The 21,804-nt window shown below is 42.3% G+C and overlaps 1 protein-coding gene and 1 long non-coding RNA gene across 2 annotated transcripts in view; both read left to right on the top strand.

Annotated features, from left to right (window-relative positions):
* LOC131401998 (centrosomal protein kizuna-like) overlaps positions 1-21,804 on the top strand; it is a 304,927-nt gene that overhangs the window by 180,998 nt on the left and 102,125 nt on the right.
* Positions 10,315-15,639, top strand: LOC131401994 (uncharacterized). The gene is made up of 2 exons (XR_009218182.1): positions 10,315-10,400; positions 15,428-15,639. It is a non-coding gene; the product is annotated as an uncharacterized LOC131401994 (long non-coding RNA).

Here is a 21,804-nt window from a genome sequence, read left to right as displayed (position 1 = left end):
GAGTCCAGAATGACATGTCAGACATGACCACGATAGAAACATCTACTGTGATCCTGAATTAATGTCTTAGCAAACATTTTCAGTCAGAAGAATGACCTAAAACATCCAGGAGACTTTAAATTGAAATATTATTTCAGGACTCTGGATTTTTTTTTTTCTAGGAAGATTGGCCCTGTGCTAACATCTGTTGCCAATTTTCCTCTTTTTCTTTTTTCTCCCCAAAGCCCCAGTACATAGTTGTATATCATAGTTGTAGAGTTGTAGTTCTTCTATATGGGACACTGCCTCAGTAGGTCCGCGCCCAGGATCCGAACCGGCGAACCCCGGGCCGCCAAAGTGGAACACGCGAACTTAACCACTACGCCACCTGACCGGCCCCTGGATATATTTTAAAGACCATAGACAGAATATACCCAATGAGAGATTATACTAATTGTTTATCATTGCATTCATGCTAACATTCTGAATCTGGCATGTAAAAGTGTCCTAGATAAAATAATAGTGGAGTTGACATTATTTTTCATCACCATCGTGCACCTTTACTTTTTGTTCTAGTTAGCAGATATCTGACTTAATAAAATACAAAGGTTAGTTATGAGCAGAGACAGATGTAGACATATCAAAACAGTCGTTTATTTTTTCATCAAAGTCAAAAGCAAACTAAAACAAAGAAACAAATAAAACTCCATACACTGGATTGCCACTTAATTTAATTTTTATGTTATCCCAGAGTCCTGAAGATTTGTGTACACATTAGCACAAATATCTAGCATACATATATGTCTTAGGCCATTACCAGTGAATCTGTTCTTTCAGAAAGTGTCTCCGAATTATACATTTAAAATCAACGCAAAGAAAATGAAAAAGGAGCCATTTTTTATTAGTTGACTTGTTTACTCAGCAAACACTTTCTAAATACCTACCATGTGCCACTCTGATAGGTTATGGTAATACAATGACAAGTAATACACAGCTCCTGCCTTCAGAAATGTTGCAGTCTAGTGGGGGCATCAGACCCAAACACTTATAAAGCAATGTGAAAGTGTAGTGAAATAGACATGTACAGGATCTTATGAATGATTGAGAACTCTGCTCCGAGCAGTCACTGCTGGATTCTAAGGTAACATTGATTAGCTGAATTAAGACCACCCACATAAGGAACCACACTGCGTGGTAGAGTGCATATGCCTGTTCTGCCTTTGCCTGGTGAAGGATATGGCTGTGTTCAGAAGTACACTGTTTTAGCTCATGCGGTTTCATTTATAGCATTGACAGGTAGATGTGATAAATATCAAAGTTTTCCAAAATGAGTTACTAAACTTCCTTCTTCCTGCGAAGTTCTAACCCAAAATTGTTCAGTAAAGGAGAATTACCAGGGCCCACGAAGAGGTTTGGGTACTAGCCAGAATTCTTATGAGTAACTGAGTGAAAAGTGTTTTCCTCATCAAAGTATTTTGCCTTCATTTTCTGAACTAAATGGAGGGAACTGACAGTGTTTCTGATGGTTGTTGCTGCTGATGGTGGTGGTAGTGGTGGGGATGGTGGTAAGAGATTTCTCTTTTTATTTTAGTCAACCACAGCATTGTTTCTCAGAAGCCATTTGATACACAAATATGGAGGTGAGAGTTGATCCATGCTGGTTTCTGAGAATCCTCCTCATTGCCTTTCTTGAACTTTTTTATTTCAAGTTTTACAGCTAATTCTTCCATGGAAACAGACAAGGGACTAAAATAAAAAATAGAACCATTGCCAAGTTACAGGGCTTCCAGCCCTATTCTATAAAGGCCTTTGCCTTATATTCCTCTAATCCCTTCACAGTAGTAAATGAAGGACACTGGCCCCTCTTTTAATTGAGGGTGGAGCTTCCTTCTGGCCTCATTTTAGTGGAGGGATTCTTTTCCTCATGAGGGCACCTCTTTCCAACCTGAAGATGCCATCTGCGGAAGAAGATAGTGGTCCTTTGTCTCAACTGGGCACTTTGTAATTCTAAAGACCTTGAGTGTATGACGTATGATTCACTAAAGACCTCTTAGCCTGCCCAGGTGTGAGCTCTTCTGTTTTTGTTTTTGTTTTTCAGTGCTGGATCAGAGAAACCATGGAAGCCATAGAATATCCTGAGTGTATCCCAGAGCTACAGCTAGTGGGCCTAGAACTAAAGCCTGGAATTGGGGATGTCTGTCTGGGGTGGACAATGGCCTATTAGCAATTTAGCTCAGCTAAGACAGAATTCTGAGTGTGTTCTCAGCTCATTGCCACATTTCTACATTTTCACAAAAATATGTTTAAAAGAAGAGCAGCATGGTACAGACCAAGGAGAACAGAGCAGAATACTGAGGGTGTGGTCAAGCTAGGGTAAGGTAAGTGGTTAGTGAAGTCTCCCAACCAAGGAAACCAGATAAACCAAAGGCATTTGACCGACCGAAGAGAAAACTCAAGACAGTGCTAAGAGTGGGAGGTAGTGAACAGCATATTAGGGGAAGAGGCAGAGCCCTGAGTGGCACTCAGAAGAGAGGCGTCAATGATCTTCACGTTGAGGCTGCTGATGGAGCCATGAGGGTGAGCAAACAGAGCATAGACCTGCAGAGACAAAAATTCGGGAAGCTCGGAGATCTGTTTTGTATTGTCATTTTCCTATTATTTACATCCTTAAGTCTAAAATATTTCCCTAGGAGTGTGATAGCTGAAATGCTTCCTCAAGTTGACTATAAACACTATGAAGTGTAGGTTTTACTGAGAAAAAAGTACCAAATGATATCAATATTTTCCCCACAGCTCCAGAAAAAATGTGTCCACAAGCACAATTCTATCCTTGAATTGGCAACACAAGTGAAATGGATCATTTTCTGTCAGGGAATGTATTACTGAGTTCTCCGATTTATTTTTTTGGAACTTCAGTATTCTGGGTTCTGACATATGGCTTTGCTTTGGAAGTTAAGTAGAAGGCAAGGACCGTCACACAGCTATTGTGCACACTCAGTTGCAGTAGCTCCCATTCATTGAGATTTTAGCTCTGCAGGCAGCCAGCCTCCCACTGGGGCAGATGGTAGGGACAGGGGACTGACTTGGAAATAGGTGGTAGGAATGGAGGCCATTAAGGAAAGTCTGTGGATGATTAGAGGGAGGTTGAATGCCTTTCTTTCTGTATGGTTTTGAATTGAGTTGTGTCCCCGCTCCACCCCCCCCCCCAATTTTTATGTCAAAATCCTAACCCGCAGTACCTCAGAGTGTAACCTGATTTAGAAATAGGGTCATTGCAGATATAATTAGTTAAGATGAGATCATAATGGCATAGGGTGGGCCCTAATCCAACCTGACTGGTGTCCTTATAAAAATGGAAAGTCTGGCACAGACACACACAGGCGGAACACCAGGTGAAGATGAAGGCAGAGGTTGGGGTGATGCTTCTACAAGCCAAGCAATGCCAGAGATTGCCAGGAAACTACCAGAAGCTGGGGGAGAGGCATGGTAGAGATTTTTCCTCACAGCCCTCAGAAGGAACCAATCTGCTGACACCTTGATCTTGGACTTCTAGCCTCCAGAACTGTGAGACTGACTATACATTTCTGTTGTTTAAGCCATTTAGTTTGTGGTACTAGAAAACAAATATGTGTATTGTTTGTGTTTCTTATCTGTCTCCTCCAATTCACTCTGCATTCATTGAGGTCAGGGACCATGTCCTGGTCATTTCCAAATCCTCGTCACGTAGAACAGTGTCTAGCACACTTAGAGAGCCCCCAAAATGTTTATTGAATAAATAAGTAAATATATTGGTTTCTACCAATAACATTTGGATATCTCTCGATTAGCAAAGCATGTATTCTATTCTCCCAATTCTCAAACTTAGTTCAATTTAGTAATTTGGACCCTGGATTAGGTTCAGGGTGGCCTCCCTTGATTACCCCTTCTTCTCCCCAGATCCTACCACTGCCCTTCATTCAGCTATTTCTGTATTTAAAAGTTAAACATAACAATTTTCATAGTATCTACAGATAAGTGAAATTTTTATACCACTGTTCTAGGAAAGCCTTCATTTACGATAAAATTTGTATAGGTTATATCAAACGTTGGGTTAGGATTTTCTTGAGGGTAAAAAAGCAATTTTTTTTATTGATGGACAAATAAAATCAAGGATTGATTTTAATATAAAGATGTCTACTCATTATAGAGATGTGTCTTGAGTAAATAAAGAACATTAAGTGGACAATTTACTTAGAGCAAAGTGATAGCTTATCCAAAACATTACCATAGATGCAGATCCTATCATCTAGACTGTGGAAACTAGCTATACAAGATTATAGTGATGTCTGAGTGAACTGAGATATTTTTGAACTATAAGTGAAAATGTAGGTCCTTAAAAGTAAACTGGAAAACTTTTCCCCCAGATGCAAGCAATGAAAATATGCCAACTGGCCATATGTGGAAATCTCGGCATCTATTTACTTGCGTTTTAGCCTTTATACCAAGTAGTTGAGAAGCAGAGGGGAAGGAGCCTTACTGGAGGCTCCAAAGGGGACAAGATGACATAGGGGGACACAGGGAAGAGGGGAAGAATTCTGGGTCAGAGGTGGACAGGATATCTTTCTGTAAGAGTCCTCTGAACCCCTGACTTAGGAGTCTCTTGTGAAAGCTTGGAGATCAACTGAAATATCCTTACACCATGATAACTTGGAAACGTTTTCAACTTCGTATCTTTTGTGTGTTTCAGTTCCTGGGGTTCTTTGTGTTTGTCTGGTTATGTTTCTTCTAAAAGAGGGAAACAAAGATAAACACTTCCATTAAATTCCTGGTCCAGTTAAATATATGATGGACAGCATGATTTTACATAAACTTCCCTCTGAAAACTCATTTGCTTGAATTATGGTTGTTTTAAGTGGAGTTATATGTTTTGCTTGAACGTTTAGACTGGTCAAAATGGCTGCACAAAAGCTTTTATGCTGAATTACATGTCTCAAGTTGCAGTTCAGTAAAAAGGATTTTCAGAGAAAAGGGAAGGTCATATCCCATGTGGTCAGAGGTGACTCTACGCTGGCTTTTCTCTCCGTGTTTACTGTGTAAGATTGCTCTAACAGTGTGAATTAGAGGCACTAGACTCAAATCTGTTTTAAGAACATTCCAGATTTACTGTACTAAAAATGGTGAGATAAAATTTTCTGTAAGCTTTCCCACTTGCTACGTGGCATTTAAGAGAAATTCACTCAGTTGAAGAGACAGTATCTTGTGAAACCTAAAACCAAACGAAAAGACTTGGAAGGAAGCATCTTCTGACTGGGATAGTCCAGTGTCTGTGGTGTCTATTCGATGGTGCAGCAAGCGAAAGAGAACTCCTTGGTTTTCCTTGTCCCTAATCTAACCTCGGTTTCTAGGAATTGAAAACAGAAGGGCAGTTTGCAGCTCAGAGAATTCTCCTTAACAACTTCAGCTGGACGGAGCCCAGAATCTGGCTCTGGTATATAAAATTATGCTTTTAACTGTATGTGAGGATATTAACACTCGCTTTTGCCAGTTTCAAACAGACTTATATATGTGGTATACACATAGATATTGAATTTTCTAAGACATTTACTGTGAGAAATGCCTTTTAAACCCCTGGACTAAAGGTGCGTTAGTGTGGAATACCATGATTCCACACATTTGACTCCATTTTACTATGCCCCATTTATTTATAAATTTCTGTATTCATTCACTCACTCATTAATTACTTAATTTATTTATTACCTAAACGTAACAGACTTACTGAGAAGTACACAAATCTTACATGAGTAGCTCAAAAATCTTTTACAAAGGGGACACATCTGTAAACCACCACCTAAATCAAGATATCAAACACCAGCACCCTGGGGCCGGCCTGGTGGTGTAGTGGTTAAGTTCACATGCTCTACTTCGGCGGCCCGGGGTTCACAGGTTCGGATCCCAGGTGCAGACCTACGCACCACTTATCAAGCCATGCTGTGGTGGTGTCCCACATATAAAGTAGAGGAAGATGAGCACGGATGTTAGCCCAGGGCTAATCTTCCTCAGCAAAAAGAGGAAGATTGGCAACAGATGTTAGCTCAGGGCTAATCTTCCTCACACACAGAAAAAACCCCACCAGCACCCCAGAAGCCACCTTGAGTCCCCTCCATGGACTTACCTCCTCAAAGGTAACAACCCTTAAGACCTCTGTCACTGTAGACTAGTGCTGCTGGTTCTTGATTTCCATAGAAATGGAATCATGCAACTCGTACTGCTTTTTTCTCTAGCTTCTTTTGCTCAGTATTGTGTCTGGGAGGTTCATCCATGTGATTGCATGTGGCAATAATTTGTTCTATTTCATTGCTTTGTAGAATTCCATTTTGTGTATTTTAAAATTTACGTTCCATCCTATGGCTGACGCATTTTGGGGTTATTTACAGTTTTAAGCTATTAAGAATAATGCATCTGGGGCTGGCCCAGTGGTATAGCAGTTAAGTTCACACACTCTGCTTTGGCAGCGTGGGGTTCATGGGTTCGGATCCTAGGCCTGAACCTACGCACCGCTCATCAAGCCATGCTGAGGCGGCGTCTCATATAAAGTAGAGGAAGATGGGCACAGATGTTAGCCCAGGGCCAACCTTCCTTAGCAAAAAGAGGAGGATTGGCAACAGGTGTTAGCTCAGGGCCAATCTTTATTAAAAAAAACAAAAAGAAGAATGTATCTATAGACGTGCTTGTGTGTGTGTTTGGTGCACATGTGTGTGCATGTCTGCTTAGGATTAGAATGGCTGCATATAGGATACACATTTGTTCAGCTTAGAAGATACTGCCAGACAGTTTTCCAGAGTGGTTTTAAAATTTTACATTCCCACCAACAGTGTTTAAGAGTTCCAGTTATTCTGTATCCTCACCAGTGCTTTATAGAGTCAGTGTTTTTTCTGATTTATTTTATGACTTTTATTTAGCTATTCTGGGGGATATGTAGTAATACTCCATTGTGGTTTGTATTTGTATTTCTCTGGTCATTAATAATGTTAAAATTTTTTATTTGCTTGTTGGCCATTTGGGTAGGCTCTTTTATGAAGTGCCTGTTAATGTCTTTTGCCATTTTTCAAAATTGGGTGGTCTCTCTTTTACTTTCTGATTTGTAGGATGCTTTTTAAAAAAACATGAATTCTTTGTTAGATATATACTACAAGTGTATCTTTTATGATAGCTTATCTTCACTCTTCATGATGTCTTTTTTTTTCTTTTTTTTTTTTTTTGATGAGGAGGATTGTCCATGAGCTAACCTGTACCAATCTTCCTCTATTTTTTGTACGTGGGACGCCACCACAGCGTGGCTCGATGAGCAGTGTGTAGGTCCACGCCCGGGATCCAAACCTGTGAACCCCAGGCCTCCGAAGCAGAGTGTGTGAGCTTAACCACTACGCCACCGGGCTGGCCCCTTTTCTTCCTTTTCTAAAGCTTCAGTTCGTGGTTGTGTATCCTAGTTGTTAGTTTTAGTTCTCTACGTGAGCTGCCGCCATTGTATGACAACTGACAGACGCGTGGTGTGGTTCCGCGACTGGGAAACAAACCCAGGCCGCGGTGGCGAGAGTGCCAAATCTTAACCACCAGACCACCAGGGCTGGCTCTGTGATATCTTTTGATCAATTTATGTTCTTACTTTCAATGAAGCCCAATTTATTAATGTGTTCCATTACTGTACGTGCTTTCTTTTGTCCTTTTAAGAAATATTTACATAATCCAAGATGGTGAAGATGTTCTCCTATGCTATATTCTGGAAGCTTTGTCATTTTACCATTCACGTTTATGATCCATCCGGTAGTGATTTTTGTGTGTGGTGTGAGGTAGGAGTTGAGGATCATTGTTTTCTTATATGGGTTTATTGCTAGTTATGTGCCCTCTTTTTAGCAGAGAGCTGCTTTAGTTTGTCTAGAAGCAAAAACCTTCCTTTGGACTCACACCCTGAAACAAAATATGACAGAGAAACTCTATTTTGAAACTGAAGAGAGGAAGTGTCCTTGCGCCTTGAGGGGGAAGTGTGGGGTTCTTTTGGTTGTTGGTTTGAGGTAGGTTTGAGGCAGCATGAAGATAGTGCCAACAGCATTTTTCAACTGCTCAATAACCACATGTGACTAGTGGCTGCTGTGGATCTATAACATGTCCATCATCATGGAAAGTTCTTTTGGGCAGCTCTGTTCTATTTCTACTTGCTCTTTCACTCAACAGTATGTCTTGCAAACCAAGAGAAGCAAATTTTTTTTTGTCAAGCATTGAAGCTGGACAATGGGCACATGGCCATTTGTTATACTATTTTCTCTGCCTCTGATTGTTTAATATTTCTATAATAGAAATTTAAGAAAATAATACATTTTGGACAACTTTCCAAGTCAGTCCATATAGACCTAACTCATGCTTTTTAACAGCTGCATAGTATTCCATTATATCCATGAGCTATAGATGCACCAGAGATAGCGAGGTAGCCAAAGATCAAACAAAAACTCCACACTCCCCTTTCTATGGTGTGGAATTGTCACTAGAAGGCAGCTGCCCAACCATGGACTACATTTCCCAGCTCACCTTGCTTCCAGGTATGGTCATGTGACCGTGAGTAGAAGTGACATGTGTCACGGCCAGGCCTAGGATTTTATGAAGTGGATGTGCCTTCTCCACTGTTTCTTTCCCCTTCTGCCGCTGTCTGCAGAAGACTCTGAGACCCTAGCTTGGCTGAGCCACAATACAGAAGGATCTTTGTCCCTGAATCATCGCGTGGAGGAAAGCCACTCACTAGCCAGAAATATCTGCATTGGACTCTTAAACAAACAAGAATTAAATTTCTTTTTATTAAGCCACTGACAGTTTTGGGTTTATTTGTTACAGTAGCTAGAGTTATTCTAACCAACACAACAATTAACCCAACCAGTCCCTGAGTGTAAACAAACATTTAGTTTATACCAGGTTGTTACCAGGATAGTACTAACATGCACACCCTTGAGTGTATAGTGAGATATCTCTCTATGTTATATGACTATTTCTTTGGAGTAAATTCCTGGATGAAGAATTGCTGTGTCAAGTGTATGCGCATTTTGATAACATTTTACTAAGGGTAATATATGTATAGAAAAGTGCAACTATCATAAGTGTACAGTTCAATGAACTCTCACAAAGTTAATACACCTGTGTTTATGGATTTTTAATCCTGATGGTACCAAATTTTCTCAAAGGTTAAGCCTTTTGAATTCCCGTTTATAAATTCCTTGTACATCCCTCTCCCATACTTTTCTCACACTCTCTCTGTGGGGCACATATTCTTCATTTATCCACCTAACTTCCCCACACTCTGCCAGGCTTGGGCGGGGTCCCAGAACTGTGGAGATTAGCTCTTTCTCACCAACCAAAGGCTTTCTGGGCTCAGGTTTATTAAAAATTTTTATTAAAGACTTTTATTGTTTAAAAAATGATAGATTTTTTAAATCAAGGATGATCTTTTTGGAAATATATTGACGTAATTTTCTCTTTTCCACTTACAGGGATGTGACACCCCCCCCCCCCAAACCCATTCTGCCAAAGGATTTCATCTCATTCAGGAAAATTTCAGATGTCTTAGCTGCAGACACACAATGACAGCCAAACGGTAATGTTCAGATTTTCCTTATCAAATTGGGTTTTTGAGTTCCCAAGAAGACAATAGTCTTGAAAGCAAAGCCTTACAAGATGCATAAGTTTGGGGGGTCTAAAGTACAGAATGGTAACTATAGTACACAATACTATATTATATTCTTAAAAGTTGCTGAGAGTAGATCTTAAATGTTCTCACCACAAAAAAAATGGTAATTATGTGAGGTGATGAAGGTCTTAGCTAATGCTATGGTGGTAATCATTGTGCAATATATAACTGTATCTAATCAACACATTGTATGCCTTACACTTGCACAATGTTATATCTCAATAAATTTTATTTTTCAATAGCCAGGCTTGGAGGACTGGAAGATAGAGATTTCATTAAGCTGTGGTGTAGCGAGGACTCAGGATATGATGTAAGGGATATACCTGTTATACAGGCAGAAAGAAAACTGTGGGAAGCTAAAAGAGAGATAAGATGAAGAAGACTCACCAGGATTCCTGCTTCTCTGCCATCTCACCTCAAGGCTAAATGCAAGTGGAGATGGGTCACCTCAGAGACTTCCAGATAGGAGTGGGTGAATTTAGGGGCATCAAGGCTAAGGGGTGACTTCTCTCAACAAAAGCTTTCTTTCTGCTGTTGCCACATCCAACATGGTGTGGGGGCCAAGGATTAGAACCAGCAGACGGGGAGAGCTAGTAGGTGACCCAAGAAAACTCTTCTGGTTTCTATAGCCTGGACATGGAAACCAGGAGCTACTGCATGGACCCCTGGGAGATGCAGAGCTTCTGAGAGGATTGATGGACAAGCAAGAACCAAGGTAGGACCATGCTCCATCTGTAGACTAAACACCCCAACCAGAGTCCACACTTCACAGCTACAAGATCCCATAAGCTGCACCTACACCAACACCCAGATGCCATCTTGGGAGGAACAAGAGCAGGGTGAGAAATTTTGAAAGATTAAGTCTTCACACAATATAAACTGGGTTTTCCAAGTAAGACTAAACTGAGAAACTGAGACATTGAGAACACTAAGAGCTGACAACGTTTTCCTCCTCTATCCAACAGGAGCTTATATGGAAGATGAGAATTCTTAATTAAACATAAAAAATGTATTTTTTTCACATTGAGTTGTAGTTTGATTAAATTTCATCCCAATACCCACCACACTACCATTTATGAAGTTCTTATTACACATACCAGGTGGTTTACAAAGTTACCTCTTTTGATTCAAGCTTCACAACATCCCTGTGGGATAGGAATCTTGTTATCTGTATTTCATAGCTGAGGAAACTGAAGATCAGAGAGGTTATGTGACTTGCCTGAGGTCACACAGCAAGTCTAAGGTACAAAGGAAAGAGCCTGGAGTGGGAACCAGAAGACCTGGAAGTTATCCCTTGTTCTGCCACTAACTAGCTCTCAGCAAGTGACCAGCTGTCAGCCTCTGAACAAAAGAATCTCCTCTCCAGAAGACGTCCTCCCACCACATTGGACATATGGATTCTCTTGGACCAACTTACGCCATGTCGCTGATTCCGGTGGGGTTGATGCGAATATTCTGCAGCTACATATACCACAACACCCTGTGTAGAAAGAAAAGAAAAATACCGTGAAGCAGCAAGAAGCTTTTTGGGCTCAACCTTAAAAATTACTCCTGGCATGGCCTCAGGTTTGATGAGCTTACATGAGAGACCCAATTGAGTGAGAAACATACATTATTGCACATAATCTTCACAGCCACCATTCCTGCCTTTCTTCACTTTATTTTGGTTTTTCATTTTGATTGTATTCATTTTCTTTTCAATTACAAAAATAGCTCCAGCCGGTTTTCAAAGATGTACAATAAAACACGCATTCTCAAAAGGAATGACATCTCCCCCAAAAGGGCAAAACTTGGTTCTTTTGGGAAAGATGAAAAAAATCTTACTCCTTTATGTATAATACACATATAGATATACATATAATACACAAATAGATGTACAGTCTACCTGTGGTATTAAAATTTCATGAAATGGTAGGGCAATTAGTTTTTTTAAATATCTAAAAGGCAGTGTAGTCCTCCAGCATTTAGCTCTTCTCCAACATCATCATCATCATCATCATCATCATCATTATCCCTCACCACCATCATCATCATCACCACCATCATCACCTTCATCACCACCACCATCATCATCTTCATCAGCACCACTGCCACCACCACCACTACCATCATCATCCTCTTCATCATCACCACCACCACCACCATCATCATCACCACCACCACCATCATCATCTTCATCATCACCATCACCATCATCACCACCACCACCACCACCACCATTATTATCACCCTCACCATCAACATCATCAAAGTCATCATCACTACTCTTTGCTGGTTGACTTCAGGGCATAATGAGGGGTGCTAATGGCTAATACCAGTGCTGACCCCCCAAAGCAACAACCCTGCATTCCTGCATTTGGAGTCCATGACTTATCTGCTCCTTCTGATGAAGCCTTCCAGTCAACCAGTTCCACAGACCCAAACTCCCAACACTCCAACTCACCATCACTAACTGAAATCCTCTTGCTCATGAATTATCTTAGAGGCAACCGAGTATCGTATTTAAGCATACCAAATCTGGCATCAAAATATGCGGGTTTAAAAATCTGGCTTCACCAATTACAGACCATGTGGCCTCAGGGAAGTTATTTAATCTCATCATACCTAAGTTTCCTCCTTCATAAAATAGGAGAAACTCTACAACAGCAGAGGAAACCCACACTTGTCACTTAGAAAAGATCCCTCATTCTTAGATTTGAACTCATGACCCAAACTCACAAGACATGTCAAAGAAACCACAACATAGAAGATAAACAATACCAAGAAAAACTGACGCCTAAAGAAGAAGCAATAAGAGGACAGACAGAAAGTCTCCATCTCATTGTTCTGATCTTAGCACAAATATCATCCCCTCAGAAATGTCTTTCCTGACTTCCGCCTTCAATACAACCCCTAGTCACACTCTATAACGACTTCTTTCATAGCACTTATTATTACCTGAAATGCTTTTGTTTATTATTTGTGGTAGCATAGTGTAGTGATAAAGCATACAGACTCTGGACCAGACTGCCTGGTTTTAAACCCTGACTCTACCCCTTACCAGCTAAGCTGTCTTGGGCAAGATATTTAATCTCTTTTGCCTCAATTTTCTCCTTTGTAAAATGGAGCTATTGATGACCCAATATCAGAGAAATTCTGTGAAGGTTGAATGCATTCTATATTTGAGGAACTTAGAATGATGGTAAGTGGGTGGTTGCTGTTACTGTTAGTGGATTCTTTTCCACCCACCCCCTCCCACTAGGATGTTAGCCCCACGAGAGTAGGAACCTCGCCTGTTTATTCACTTCTCTATCCTCATTGCCTAGAACAGCTCCTGATACATAGTAGGTACTCAGGAAATACATGTCAAGTGAATGGCTATAAAGGAATTCTGCTCTGACGGATGGAATTCCCTGAGCTAGAGTGATTTTTGTTGAAGGTCCCCCAATAAAGGTGTTTGCAGTGTACAACCTACATTTATGACCTCTTGGCTGGACGGTCCATGGCCCTCCCTTTTTCCTACAGCCTGTTTCCAGCCCAGGCTTCCCCGAGTGCCCCATTCAGCCTCACATTCACCCCAGAAGAGGAGCAAGCTGAAGGTCCACATCGTGCTGCGTTTCTGTCACTCAAAGAGGGGAACCTTTTCTCTGTTCTCCGGGTTTTCAATTACAGAAAGTGTGGGAAGAGGGCAGGGGTGGAGCTGGAATTGCTCAACACTGTGAGAATATCATGACCCTTTTTGCTGAGTTGCTCCCACTAAATGAGGACAGGGCGGCAAACCCCTTATATTCTCCTCTCATCACCGTGAAGAAAAATTGGTCTGGCTGCTGTGTCACCATGTTCTCTCTCTCCTTCCCTCCTGCTCTCTTTTTTCTTTCCCCACCAACATCTACCTCCCATCTCTCATCACCTTCCTCCATTGCACCCAATAATAAATGGGCTTCCACCACTTGACCCCGATGAGGCAAGTCCCAACTCAAGGGTCTCTTCCCAGCCTGCTCCATAAAAATAAGCACCATAGCCATCATGTACCAGGCACTGTGTAGACACATTGCCAACAAAATTTAATTTCATCATCATGTCAACATTGTAAAGTAGGGATTCCCACCCCCACCTATTTTACCAAAAAATACAAAAGGAAACTGAGGCTTGGAGAAGAGATGTGACTTGTCCAAGATTACTTGGACCTGAAACTTGAATCCAGGACCCTCTGAATCCAAGGTCTAGAGTATAATCATTTCATCTGCCTTCAGCTCTCCATTATATCTGATCATATCCATCATCACCACAATGCACAACAATACTCCCACCCCATTCCCAGCCCTCCAACCCAACCCAACACACACACATGCACAATCTCATACATATGGAGGTCTAGTCATGCCTTAGTTGGGGTCCCCCAGAAGCAGATGCTGAGACAAGAATTCTGGTAAGAGTAGTTCATCAAGGAGGTACCCAAAAACTCCAGCTAGCTAGGAGGAGAAGTGAGATAGGGAAGGGAAAGAGCCCACAGTGGGTGTGTTATCAAGCAGGTTACATAGCGAGAAACTGGATCTTAATCTCCCTGGCACCTCTAGAAGGCAGCATAGACAGCACTTTTCAGAGTTATCCCAACTTAGGGGTGAAGGAACTGGGGTGTTTATCCACCAGCTCCTGTCACTCACAGATTGAGGCTCCAGAGTGTAACCCTCTTGATAACAAAATGCAGTGGCTGGCAGATGTCAGTCTAGTGTGCCTTGAGGGGTTGAGGGTCACGGGGGTGGGCAGGCACCAAGACTATCTGCTACAAGCTAAAAAGTGAGATGGAAAGACCAGCCCCAAGTTCTTGGGAAGAAAAGCCCCACTTGTCTTTGCATTCTCCCTTTTGATCTGTGCAAGGCAAGATACCCATCTTGGAGTTATGATCACTGAAGCAGATTCATCAAGGGACCCTGCCCCAGTGAGGCTGCAGTTAAGAGCCAGCATGAAAATGCAGCAAATTCCACCAAGAAGGAGGATAAACAGAGCTGTGCTGTGTTTGAGAAGCACTGGAGGGTAAAAGCAGACTCTAGAACCATCTTGCTGGGGGGTTCAAATCCCATTTCCACCACTTGCCAATCATGTGTTGTCCTGGGCAACTTCTCAATCTCTCTATGCCTCAACATTCCCATCCATAAGATGGGCCCAGTAATGGTAGGATCTACTCCGTGTGGCTGACATGAACATCCGAGGAGTGGTCATATGTGATGTGCCTGGAACAGAGCCTGGCACACAGGAAATCTCCAAGCGTTGGCTATCACAGTGAGAGGGTCTGAGGTCAGACAGACCTGGGATCAAATGCTGACTCTGCAAGATATTCCCAAAGTGACCTTGGGAGATGACTTGCCTGTCTGGGCCTCAGTTTCTTCATCTGGAGAAGAGGAATAACAATAGGTCCTGTCCCAAAGGATCGCTGTGGAAGGCATGCAGTAATGTCTGGTAACATTGCTACCTGGGAGGGGATGCTGGGACTTGCACTTTCTTCTATAATCCTTGTTCAATGCATCCAGGAGTGTGGACCCTAGAGGCAGAAAGACCAATGGTGTAGCTTTAACAGATGTCCACAAATTCTTTGATACTCCTGGGTTCAAGAGGGGGAGCCTAATTCCTCTCTCCTTGAGTGTGAGCTGGATTTAGTGACTTGCTTCTAATGAACAGGAAAAGCAGGATGTGACATTGTGTGACATCTGAGACACCTGAGGTTGTAAGAGTCATTGTGGCTTCCTCCGTGCTCTCTCTTTCCAGGATCACTCACTGAGGTGAAGCCAGTCACCATGCTGTTATGACACTCAAGCAGCGCAGTGGCGAAGCCCCTGTGAGGAGGAACTGAGATCTCCAGCCATCTGTTTGACTGCCACCTCATTAGAGACCCCAATCTAGAACCACCGAGCTAGGCCACCTCCAGATACCTGACCCCGATACAGTATAAGAAAATAAAAATATGTTGTTTAAAGTTGTTAAGTTTTGGAGTAATTTGTTACACAGCAAGAAGTAACTAACACACTGAGAAGCAACGTTTCCCCATCAGTAAAATGACGATAATAACTTCATAAGGTTTGAGGTTTCATGTGATAAAATCAAAAAATCCTGCATGACAGATTAAATGCTCAAGAGTATTAGTTACTGTTGTCAATATCATTATCCCACTATGTCAAATAGCTACAGCTACTCATAGGAGGCATGGTACCAGCCACAATTGAATTGAAGAGGTCGCTAAAGATCATTTCATCCAGTATCTTCTGAAGTGGGTGAAAGGGTTGAGGCTTTATCCTCAGGACAATTAAGGAGGTTCAGGAAGGGAGTAATGGGCAGGTTGGTGTTTTACAACACTTGTGCTGTGTAGAGTGGGTGTTGCACAGGATGTGGTCATGGGTGGGGAGACAGGGAGAAAGTGAGGCTGATCCAAGAGAGAGAAAAGAGTGGTGGTGGTCTGGTCTAGGACAGGGGCTGTGGAGATGGAGAGGAATTTGGGAAGTAGGAAGAGAATTGGGGTAACATCAGGATGTGGGTGGGGAGTCTGAGACAGAAGGAAGAGTTGACTTTTGGAGGTTGCATTAAGGAATTGGAAGGTTTTCTGATCAAGCCCAGATTCCTCCTGGGGATGGAAATGGGATGAGGTGATGAATGAGTCTTCTGCTGCTGCCATAATGAATCACCACAAACTTAGAGGCTTGACACAACACAAATTTATTATGTCACAGGGCTGGAAGTCAGAGTCCCACATGAGTCTTATGAGGCCGAAATCAAGACGGCAGCTGGTCTGTGCTCCTTCTGGAAGCTCCAGAGGAGAATCCATTCCTTGCCTTTTCCAGCTTCTGGAGGCCACCTGCATTCTTTGGCTCAAGACCCCTTCCTCCAGCTTCAAAGCCAGCAGTGTAGCCTCCTCAAATCTCTCGCTTCAAATCTCTCTCTCTCTCTTCTTCTTCTACCTTTTCCTCTTTCTCTCTCTCACCCTCTCGATAGATAGACAGATAGATAGATACACACATACATACATACATACATACATACATACATACATACATACATATATAGATACATAAATACATAGAAACATAGATACATATATAGATACACAGACACATAGATCCCAATCTCTCTCTCTCCCCCTCCATCTCCTTCTCTTATTCTCTCTCTCTGACCCTTGTGCCTCCCTCTTAAAAGGACCCTTGTGATTACATTGGACCCGCCTGGATAATCCAGAAAAATCTCCCCATCTCAAGATCCTTCACTTAATCACATCTGCAAAGTCCCTTTTTCTGTGTAAGGTCATATATTCACAGATTCTAGGGATTAGGATGTGGGCAACTTGGGGTGGGGAGCCACATTATTCTACCTACCACAGATGGGGTCTGGGGTCTTAGTGAGTGATTGAGCACACAAGATGCCATTCACCCTTCAAACCCAAAAGAGGTGACCAAGGCTATAATATCTGGACCACAGAGGTCCTGCAAGGATGAGGGAAGTCGTAAAGGGAGAAAAAGGGGAAAGATGGGATGGAGGAAATGAACCATTCTAGTCAAGCGATTGCAGAAACCTAACCCCTTGTGACTTTCCCAGCAAAGGGGAAATCTAAGGACACTCAAGACGGAAGAGGTCAGCCTGGAGGAGCCCCAGAGATGTCACTCATCCTCACACTGTGTGTGGGGGGCTCCAGGGAAGCCCTGCCCACCTTGACTATGCTCCTTCTGTGTTCTAAACCCTCCCATGGCTCCCTATTACCTTCAGGATGAAGTCCATGCTCATTAATATGGCACTCGAGACCCTCCCTCATCTTACACTGGTCTCCCCCTCTAGCCTCCCCACTCCCCCAAAACCCCAGTCATCCTAAACTAATTGAAGCCCCCTGTAGCAGACACTGTTGATGCCTCCCTGTCCAGCCACCCTTGAGCAGCTGGTGCACCCATCCCCCAGCTTCCGGGGGTGTCGCCTGCTCAAAGCTCACAGCTTCCGCTTCCCCAGAGGACTGCTTTCCAGTCCAACAGCTGCACGAGCCCTCTGACCCAGCCCACAGCCAATAACTGGTCACAGAAGTACAAAAAGCCAGCCCTCGCCCCAAGGTGAGATCAATTCGGTGGTGTTGTTCAGGCTCCAGGGCTCCCCATGGGATTAGGCTGAGGCTAGATTCCAACTGAGACCACCTCCTTGCTCAGCTCCTCCTTCTGTCCTACCCTGCTCCTCTCACTCCTCCTCTGCTAAATGTCCTCCCTCAATAAACCCAGTGCACAAGAATCCTCATGGCAGGGTCCAAGTTCCCAGACCCCAACCAATGGCCAATTATGTTAATATTTTTCTGCACAGGTGATATTCAAAGTATAGGATTCCTGGTCTGGGCAGGGCACTGACCATACAGAACGGACACTGGCTATGAGCCTCAGACAAGATCCTAGGGGCCACCCCTGGTGCCAGCCACTAACTCATCAGTAGCTGGATTGGGGGATATCTTATGGTAAAGGCTAGATATGCAGCTGGACTGAAGTCGTGATTTACCAACTAGAATGGAAATATATCCATACACTTTTTTAAGTTTAAGATGTACAACGGGTTGATTTGATATATTTACATATTGTAACATGATTACCACTGCAGCATCAGTTAACATCTCCATCATGTCACATGATTATCAATCCTTTTTTGTGGTGAGAACATTTAAAATCTAGTCTCTTTGCAACATTAAAGTAAACAATACGGTATTGTTGACTATAATCACTATGCTGTGCTTGAGATCCCAAGAACTTATTCATCTTATAACTGCAAGTTTGTACCCTTTGGACAACATCTCCCCATTGCACCAACACCCCAGCACCTGGAAACCACCATTCTACTCTCTGTTTTTACAAGTTCAGCTTTTCTTAGATTCCACCTATAAGTGAGGTCATACAGTACTTGTCTTTCTCTGTCTGACTTATCTCACTTAGCATAATGCCCTCAAGGTCCATCCATATTGTCACAAATGGCAGGATTTCCTTCTTTCTCATGGCTGAATAATATTCCATCATATATATGTCACATCTGCCTTATCCATTCTTCTGTTGACAGACAGGTTGTCCCCACATCTTGGCTATTGTGAATAATGATGCAATAAACATGGGGGTGCAGATATCTTTTCAATATCCTGTTCTCATTTCCTTTGCATATGTACCCAGAAGTTGGATTACTGGATCATATGGTATTTATCCAAGAGAAATAAAAACATACCTCCATAGAATGACTCACACACCAATGTTCACAGCAGCTTTATTCACAAGTACTGAACACTGGAAAGAACCCAAACGTCCATTGATAGGTGATATATCTACACTATGAAGCGCTGACTTGCTCAATGATGTGGATGAATCTCTAAGACATTATGCTGAGGAAAAGAAATCTGACATAAAAGACACAAAAGAGTAAATGCTGGAATAGTTCTGTACTAGTCAGGGTTCTCCAGAGAAACAAAACCAATAGAAGAGAGAGAGAGAGATCTTAAGGAATTGGCTCATGCAGTTGTGGGGGTTGGCAAGTCCAAAATCTGTAGGACAAGCCAGCAGGCTGGAGACTCAGGTGAGAGTTGATGCTCTAGTCTTGAGGCTGAAGGCCGGACACTCAGGCAGAATTTCTATATTTCTACATTACTGTCTGGAAGAAGAATTCCTTCCACTCTGGGAAACCTCAATCTTTGCTCTTAAGTCCTTCAACTGACTGGATGAGGCCCACCCACATTATGGAGGGCCATCTGGTTTTCTCAAAATCTACTGATTTAAGTGTTAATCACATCTGAAAGATACCTTCACGGCAACACCTAGACTGGTGTTTGACCAAACAACTAGTCCCCACAGTCTAGCCAAACTGACACATAAAGTTAGCCATCACACAGTCCAACAATAGGAAATTTTAGAGGTTGCAAACCATATATAGGGGAGAGAGGAGGAACAAATCAATGGTGGCCTAGGGTGAAGCAGAGGGAGGGATGTATCAGAAAAAGCCTCGAGGAAAGTGAGGGGGATGATGGAAATGTTCTTTATCTTGATTGTGACAGAGGTTGTCAAAACACAGCAAATTTTACATTGTGAAAGGAAGCCGTGTGTTGTATGTGAATCATCCCTCCAAAAGTTGATAAGATTGGCTCCAAAATAAAGAGTGCCCACCATTCTGCCAAGTTATTTTATTGCCCATTCTATATAAAGGGACAAAATTATTTTATGCTATACAAAGGGACCAAAAGACATGAGTTTTGAGTTTCTCCAGAGAATCGCGGTCTCTTAAATTTGTTTTCATATGGGGCTTGATCTCATTTCACAAAGATAAATACATTTGACCTTAGAAAGCTAAGATACAACCTCTAGCTATACTTCCTTAAAAATCAAGATAAAACAATAAAAATGTGTACAGTTTCTATTTCCTAATTGCACTCTGACTGATAAGAAATATTTCTTGGAAACCCCTTCCTTAGCAATAGTTAGAGCTCGGCCACACTCTTTTCAATCTACATTGTGTGCTGTTCTGTGAATGTGTCACAATTTGCTTTCCCACCCCCTTGGAGCAGATTCCTGGTGTTTGCAAGCCCTGATGGACACACACGCTCCCTCTGCAGATTACTGCAGAAACTCAGTTCCACGAATGCTCTTACTTATCATTCTATCTCAAAGGCAGAAGGAACAGCTAGAAGAACTGTCACCCTAGACCTTCAGACACTCCCAGAAGTAGAACCAGAGGAAGACGTGAAAGTGCAGAAGCTTGGAGAGGAAAATAATACATCATCACATTTGCTCCCCAAGCACAGGGCCCACGGGCCAGAATTTCAGGGAAGTGGATCTGCAAGAATCTAGAGAAGAAAAAACGTGAGCCTCCAGGCCTAAGCCTCTGAGAAGGAAGAGGTTCTAGAAGGAGAGGGACGTCTGAAGGGTACAGCCCAAATCAGGGACAATAAATTCTGTGAGCTTAGAGGACTGGCTTTTCTGGCAGATCGCATGAGTTTCACAGGATTAGTTTGCTAGGGCTGCTGTAACAAAATATGACAGTCTACGTGGTTTAAACAACAGACATTTATCGTCTCACCGTGCTGGAGTCTGGAATTTTGAGATAAGGTGTCAGTGGGGTTGGTTTCTCCTGAGGCCTCTCTTCTTGGCTTACAGACGGTCACCTTCTCCCTGTGTCCTCATATGGTCTCCCTTCTGTGCATGTCTGTGTCCTAATCTCCTCTTCTTATGAGGACACCACTCATATTGGATTAGGACCCACCCTAATGACCTCATTTTACCTTAATCACCACTTTAAATGCCTTGTCTCCAAATACAGTCACATTCTAAGGTCCCGGGGGGTTAGGGCGGCAACATACCAATTTGGGGAGACGCAATTCAGCCATAACATCCGCATTCCAGATCCAACCATGTAATATGTGACCTTAACAATTGACAGTCTCTTTGACCCTCAGTTTTCTCATCTACTAAAAAATATTTGTCTACTTCACACAGTTATCTTGAGGACTAAATGAAACAATGCACAGAAAGCATTTGGCAGAGTAGGATGTACACAGTAAATATCTATCAGCTACTATCACTATTACTATACACTGCATACAAATATGTACATATATTATTTTTACAGGATATTACAATGAGGCTCTCTCTTAATTTGTCTGCAGCCCGCAAATGTGGGAGAACATAATAAGAAGAAACAAGAGAGCATTAATATTTCATCCAAGCAGAGCTTGCAAAGGAGGTGACTAATAATGAACCTTCTGATTCCTTCGCCGAAGGTTCAGCAACTGTTTCTGTAAAGGGCCAGGTAGTAAATATTTTCAACTTTGCAAGCCATAGGGTCACTGTTGCAACTCCAGTGTTATAATGTGAAAGCAGCCATCGATGTTGTGAATGGATGTGGCTGGGTGCCAATAAAACTTTATCTGTGGACAACAAAATTTGAATTTCATATACTTCTCATGTGTCATGGAATATTATTTTTCTTTTGACTTTCTTTCACCATTTAAAAATGTAAAAACCATTCACAGAAGCACTATTCCCAATAGCCAAAAGGTAAACAGAGCCTAGATGTCTATCAATGGATGGATGAATAATCAAAATGTGACATAGCTATATATTGGAATATTATGCAGCCATGGAAAGGAGTGAAGCAATCCACAA

Source organism: Diceros bicornis (assembly GCF_020826845.1).
Source record: "Diceros bicornis minor isolate mBicDic1 chromosome 3 unlocalized genomic scaffold, mDicBic1.mat.cur SUPER_3_unloc_1, whole genome shotgun sequence".
Taxonomy (NCBI): Eukaryota; Metazoa; Chordata; class Mammalia; order Perissodactyla; family Rhinocerotidae; genus Diceros; species Diceros bicornis.
Note: the sequence above shows the minus strand (reverse complement) of the source record. Positions and strands in the feature narration are given on the sequence as shown.